The sequence below is a fragment of the Zea mays genome, chromosome 1 (genome assembly GCF_902167145.1).
Source record: "Zea mays cultivar B73 chromosome 1, Zm-B73-REFERENCE-NAM-5.0, whole genome shotgun sequence".
Taxonomy (NCBI): Eukaryota; Viridiplantae; Streptophyta; class Magnoliopsida; order Poales; family Poaceae; genus Zea; species Zea mays.
The window spans coordinates 51,272,762-51,279,667 of NC_050096.1; the positions used below are offsets into that span (position 1 = coordinate 51,272,762).

The 6,906-nt window shown below is 39.2% G+C and overlaps 1 long non-coding RNA gene and 1 pseudogene across 6 annotated transcripts; one reads left to right on the plus strand and one right to left on the minus strand.

The window, feature by feature from the left end:
* Nucleotides 1-238: 238 nt before the first annotated feature.
* On the minus strand, nucleotides 239-2,582 carry LOC103634582 (uncharacterized). 5 transcript variants are annotated; one of them, XR_002266058.3, is made up of 3 exons: nucleotides 2,276-2,582; nucleotides 1,304-2,199; nucleotides 239-1,199 (listed from the first exon to the last, which is right to left on the minus strand). It is a non-coding gene; the product is annotated as an uncharacterized lncRNA (long non-coding RNA). The 5 variants fall into 5 exon arrangements; XR_002266056.3 differs by having other exon boundaries at nucleotides 2,281-2,581; XR_556781.4 differs by having other exon boundaries at nucleotides 1,304-2,004; nucleotides 2,106-2,579.
* Nucleotides 2,583-3,591: 1,009 nt separating this feature from the next.
* On the plus strand, nucleotides 3,592-6,260 carry LOC100193954 (ubiquitin-protein ligase pseuodogene; annotated as a pseudogene). Its single transcript, NR_159682.1, has 5 exons — nucleotides 3,592-4,042; nucleotides 4,130-4,249; nucleotides 4,500-5,012; nucleotides 5,648-5,863; nucleotides 5,946-6,260. The product of NR_159682.1 is annotated as a ubiquitin-protein ligase pseuodogene (transcript).
* The last annotated feature ends 646 nt before the right edge of the window (nucleotides 6,261-6,906 follow it).

Genomic DNA, 6,906 nt, shown 5'->3' on the forward strand with positions numbered 1-6,906 from the left:
CTCTTACGGTTACATTAATATTATTATTTTACTTCTTATTGTTTACTTATGGAAGGGACAATTTGCTTAATCAAAGTTTTCTTCTTAGATTTCGATTTGCAATTTCAAATCCAACTAATGTTCAACTTCAAAATTACATCTCCCAAATAAGTGCATAGACAAATAAACTCAAGCATGATTCATAATTTCACATATTCATTTAGTATGTATTTTTAAGAAAATAAATAAGCTTCAATAGTAACACACATAACCAAAGTATCTCTATTATTATTTCTTGAGTGACTCAAGTCCCAAGAATCAAATACTAGGGTTTACAATTCATATATCATTGAGCTACATAATCCTGTTAGGAGTGGTAGGGGTATGTAATATGTTTTATGAGAAGGCAAATAATACCATCATTAAGAAAAAGATTCTTTTTGAATCTTTTATTTATACAAACCTCTATTTTGTGTGTTCCATTTAAAGCTTCTATAACAGCCATAGCTTGCTCTTTTGTTTCTTATTTTAGAAAGGCACAACCAGCTGCAACATCCATAGTTGATAAGCAAGTTAGAAAGAGGAAGCTAAAAGTGATTACGGTGATGCTCCGTTCCTAATATGAACCAAGATGATTTAACTTTGCTCATTCGCTGAGAACCTCTCAAAATCTGCAAATCCTTTATACTCCCATATTTTGAAAACAAATTCATCATTTCAGCATGTGTCCTCTTTTTGGGAGAGCATTTCAAAAAAGAGTTTGTGCTCTGGAAGTAACAATATAACACATATTAGTGAAGATTCTAAAAACCGAGCCAAACGTCAACCTGCAAATGCATTAAAAATGACGACACGATTTTGAGGAGCCTCATACCCAATCTTTCCAACTCCATATAGGCATATTTTACTTGCAATGGACTTCAGACCTATTTAAAACAGAGAAAAAATAGGAAAGGAAAATGTTAATTTTTGTTCCTCTCTTCTTTCTTCTTGTCAGAGTCCATGCCCAATATTTTTCTTATAGCTTCCGCCTGCAAAAATCAAACATAGTTGATGACTCTTGAAAACAGAAACATGCCAAATATTTATTGAAAAGGTGAGAGAAGATTTCTCTCAATCTTCACTCTCTTTAGTGGCTTTTTCCACTTGCATCTTGCGTCCCTGAACAACTTCATCCATCGTTGCAATCATTTCCTCTTTAGAAAGCCTGTCATTCTTGCCTAGTCCAACATAAATATGTTTAGGATGAATTCAGCAGAAGAACCAAGTTTGATGTTTTAATCAAATTGAAATGCACAAAACAATGACAAAGGATAGTATGTACTTCTCGAAGGAGCTGGAGGTACACCATCTGGGAGGTCAACAGTACTGTTGCTGCTACTGCTACCATCCATCCACGGTTGAAGGGCACAACGACGTGTTGTAAGAGGTTCACTTCTAACATTGACATGTGGCTCATTTATTGTTTTTTGTTCGGTCTCTTCGAAGTCAGGCTCACTATCTGAGTTTTCTAGAAAGAAACAATACATCATAATGTCGCAACAATCCATCATAGTATTGTGTTTAAAGGGGCAAATACATTTGAATGACACAAAATCTGAAGATTTTAGACTTATAGCCAGAAGCTCATTGACACCTTCCATCACAGGCAAATCTAAGGTGTTGAGGTCTACATGAAGCACCATAAACAATTGAGTTCAAACATCCATGCCCAAATGAACTCATAGAAGGGGAAAAGGAAGGTAAAGTTTAGCTCACAACCAACTACCTTCATGTTTTAGGCTGTCTTGTGTGATCTCGTTCCCTGCTTGGGCCAGAGACATGAGATGCATTTTGTATATCGATCGTGTTAGATCGTCAGTCCACCAAACCAAAAGTTTAACCTCATGTTTGATTGTCAGATGCACATGCTATGTCTAATGCATATGATTGGGACGGATCTACATTGCTATGAAAAACTCAACGAATCTGAGGTACGCCTGCAGCTTGGAATCCGCTATCGCCCACACCTCCTCACGCAAATCCCTAATCAGGGAAATATCACTATCCTTTCGTCAACGATAATCCTAGATGATATCACCCAAACCAGGAGAGGAGTAGGAGGAGACCAGTGGCCCCACGCTCACCTACTAGAGATCGACGCATGAAAGCACAAACTTGATGATAAAACTGGTGGTGTTAGTACCCGTGATGCGGTCCATCACCATCTGCATAGAGCCCCTGACGAAGCAGTAATCCTCAATCCTCTGTTGATTTGGGGGTGGCATGGGACTTGGAAGCGAGGGGGCAGGATCACCTTACTTGAGTCGGCGAGGGCGAACCACTCAGTGTAGATCCTCTGGTGCTCCTTGCAGCAGACCATGCTAGCAGTCGCTTAAGCCGGCGGTGGGAGCAAAGGGCTCTCTCTCTGCGACGGTGATGGTAGTGCCTGCTCGGGAATTGGGCCTCCGATGTAGGCATACTTGGACGTGACGCCGCCAACTCCATGGTTTCTCCCTACACTACAGGTTTTGGTTTGACACATGCGAGGAGCGTGGTTGGTTGGGAGAGAGGGGAGAGAGGGGGCACAATGAGGAGAGAGGGGAGGTTAAAGGAAGGGTTTTGTAAAATCGCGATAGTGGAAGACAGTGAACTAGGAAAGCTGTGACACATGCGAGCGGACGACACGACACATGAAAGCCATAACCGTCGACTGTTGAAAGTGGTGCATTAAAGGAGTAGCGAAGATATTTCTACAATGGTTTCAATAAAAAACCAAATTAAGAAAACAAGACCGGAGCTTGTGTTTTGATGATTGTATAATTATTTTATTAACATTGATATTTTCTTTGAAGTTGATGAAAATGATATATCCAAGACATTCACGCTCCCTCGAAAGCGTCTAATAAAACAGTTAGAAAAATAATATTATAGAATTATAAAATAAACTTATCAAATTATGCATGAAATTTTTTGAATGGCACACCCTTAAAATCCTAGATCCACAGTGATTTTTGAATGGCATGCCCTTAAATAAATCCTAGATTCGCCACCGTGCATCGCTGGCGGCAGCGTCCCTGCTCATCTCCCTCGCTTGTTCCTACCCCGATGTCTGAAAGACGTATGGCAATGGAGAGTCACAACAGCGATTCAAGGGTGCTTGCCGATGAGGTAAGATCTATGCGCAAGGAAGAGAGGGAGAAACACTAGTGGTGGTTATATTGCAAGAGATAAGGTTTATCTTATCTAGTTGTTAGGTGAGATGTGGAGAGAGAAACAGATTTATGAGCTTCACGCGCAACACACGACAGACGAAGCTCACGATTTTAAAAGAGTAGAGACTATAACCCGACCATGACAATACAAAAGAGTGATACACTAATTTCAAATCTATACATCGGTGCCCCTGCCTGAGGCCACGATGTAGATTCCACCAACATAACGCACCCGCCTCCACCCTACTGCCGCAGATCGAGATAATTGGATTTTTGCCACTCACAATGTTGTCTTCTTGTTATAATTACCACTGTGTCTATGAATTGTGGGTCCAGCTGGGTCTATGAAGTATGGGTCTGATGGCAATTTTACAAACATGTTTCTTGCTTATGCCAAATATCAGAATCTCTCGTCGCAGATCCCACCCCCCTCCCTTCCCCCGTCGCCACCGCGCGCACCTCCGGGCGCCGCCCCCGCACCTCCCTCTCCCACACGTCGTGATCGCCCCCGAAGCGGAGACCCCTGCTTTGACGGCGCTGAGGCCCTCCTGCTCTTCCTCGCCACCGCCTCGACGTCGCGCCTAAGCACCTCGGCAGCCACCACACGTGCCTCGCCCTGCCACGGCGCTGCAGCCAGAGCCAGGCGCTCCTGCACGGAATTCAGGGGATGGAGGCCACTGGTGCACGTGCCACTCACCACCACCAAGATGGACGCTGGGGAGATGGAGGATGTGCAGGCCCCCGCGGCCGTCCAGGTTGTCAAACCAGTTGATTCCTTCAGCAGCAAGGGACATTGAAGACACCCAGATCATACTACCGACAGAAAAAATAATTACGGATGAAGCAAGGTTCTTGTGTCAATTCTCTAGGTACATTAGCAGCATTACAAACTAACAACTCATAACAATATTTGTGTTATGAAATATGGAAGTGAGCTTACTGTACAAATTGTGCAGGCGGTGAACTCTGGTGCAAATTCGTACATTTGCTATGGCTGTGCTTCAAATTGCTAACAATATTTGTTATTTCAGTAAACCAGAAATACTTCAAGACGTGCCCAAGGAAACAAAAAAAAGGTATAAAATAACCTGTGAAAGGATTGCGTTATTACATTCCTTGAATACAGGCATTGGCAAGTTAGACCTTACATGTAAATAATACCAAAATTGTTTATTCTGAATGGACATATTGTTTTTTATTACCCGTGGCAGCTTCTTGGCTGATTTATTATTTACAAAGGATCACCATGTGTTGATCTCACTACTAAAGATAATCGAGATTCTCATGCAAAAGCTTCCTAATGTATTCCTTTGCTTCTTTATCAAGGAAGGTGTCGTCAATGCTGTTGAGGCGCTTCTTAATCAAGAGAACTATTCAAAATCCACCCATATGCCTGATAACATGCAACAACCAGAGACTCAAAATTGTCATAAGAAATAAGACTACATGTTTTTGCTATGCATTTGATGCCTATAGATCTGAAGCTGCCGAAAAAGGACTTGTAGGATTGGGAAGGACAGTCTTTTTACTTTTGCCAGGCATGTGAAGACAACCTATGAGATGGGGTTAACTGATATTTTGCAGAAACTCAAAAGGCTATGAATTGCAGTTCTGGCCATTTTTTTGCTATGGTGAAAAGATTTCAGTCGTTTTCTCAGATGTCTTTCTCAAGAATGGGCCAAGGTTGCGGTGACTTGGTCTTGACACTTTTAGTAAGGAAGCTGCAGAATGCTCTTACTTCTCTTGACAATTTTCCAGTTATAATGAGCCACCACTTCAAGCTAAGGAGCAGTATTGCCGATATCTACAAGGCACTCAACAATTACTCCATGTATCCGAGTAAGATTCAAGAAATACGAAGATGAAACTAAATTGTCAATATATGATAGTGTTGTGAATGTGGTGTAATGCCTTCTCTTAATCATGGTTCATAGCCGACAACAATTTTCGTTATATTACGAGGACTTTTAATTACAATTACATTTTATTGTATTTTATATCCTTTTGTATTTAGGAGCTTTTTATAATCGTGGCAAAGGGCAGTGACAACTCTATTATCTGCTATCTTGTTGCGAAAACAATTCATAAGTAAGACTATTTTTTGTTATGATAATTTGTTACTTATTCTTGTTTCTTTTTAAATTACAGTTTTCTCTGTACTTTTAAATTTCGAAAATACAAAGAATGTTTGTGAACCTTCAGGGAAAACATATGCCATGTTGTTGAAACTCCTGCTGAGGTATCTAGCAAAATAAAGAAGTTAGCTACTATCGTTCATGGTCTGGTTCTTGTTTCACTATTGTTGCTTTTGTTGATGGTCATGACGGACATGCTAATTTATTTACAATTTACACATGTCGCTATGTAACTATTCACGCTTTTGACCTGATTTCACATCTTTATTTGAAGCAGCACTTTATTTTTCATTTCAGCTGATTTGTGGACATGCTGAAATGATGTAATCTTTGCTGCAGTTAGACCTCGTGTTGCTATTATAATGGGATCTCAGTCTAATCTTCCTATGATGAAAGTTGCTGAGAGGGTTTCAAAAGAGTTCAACATACATTGTGAGGTTTGATATCTGAAATCTCTGCTCACGTGCCAAGTCAAACTTGAGAAGAGGGTAACGTTGTTAATGCCTGATTTTTTCAGCAAACTATTGTTTCTGCACACTGTACTACAGAGTGGATGTATGATTTTGCAAACTATTGTTTCTGCACATTGTCCAGTTACATAATAAAAAATGACATTCTCTTATATCTTTGTGTGCAGGATGTAGTCTTCGAAGAAAATTTGTGATCGATCTCTTAAGTTACAAGAACAATTTGTACCGATATATCATCCTGCAAACATACAACGAAGACTTATCAATATCGCTAAAAATAATTAAATTAGTGTACGGTTGTCGACTATCATTAAAAAATTTATATTGACACTTTAGAAATAATTTGTCCGATATTGATAATGTTTGTTCGACATCAGTTCGATCTATTTGGATCGACGTATTTATAATAATATTACATATTTATATCGTCAATATAATATTAGTGTTACATTGCTATTTTATCAAAGGATTTTGCATATCATAATAATATTTGTTGTTCTGTATCTATGTTTTATACTAATTTTTTACTCACATCTCATTTCAAATAAAAACAGAAAGTTGATGTGTGAATGCTCCCCTCTATCAAGAATAGAGGTGGGACTTGATCATGCTATCTGAGCGCATCGGATCGTGTCGTTATGATACTAGAAGTCTGTTTGATTCAACTGTAGATTCCTGAAAATCCGATTTGAGCTAACAATTGTGAAAAAACTAAAATTTATTTAGTTCAAACAAGTGTCAACTATGGATTTTGTAAGAGCATGATAACTTATAACATGGATGACAGTAATCTGAAAAATATAGGGTAGATGATGATTCTAAATTGAAATAGAAGAATTTATATGTTTTCTGGAATCTATTCTCCTCTTGTATTTTTTGGTTGATATTTCAGAATTTTAGCAGCAAGTCAGGTACAAAAAGCTCAACAAACACACCTTATATGTATTTGCTTCGGCTCAAGCGCATTCCATGAAACGTCTTCATACTATGTTGGTCCAAGCACTGCTCTCAGTATATCTTTACATGTTCTCTTTCTCCGCTCATGACATAAAAAGTATTGTTTACCATTTCCAAGAAAAGTTTCAATGATTTTCACAATTCTTTAAAGGGTAGTTTGGAATTTGATAT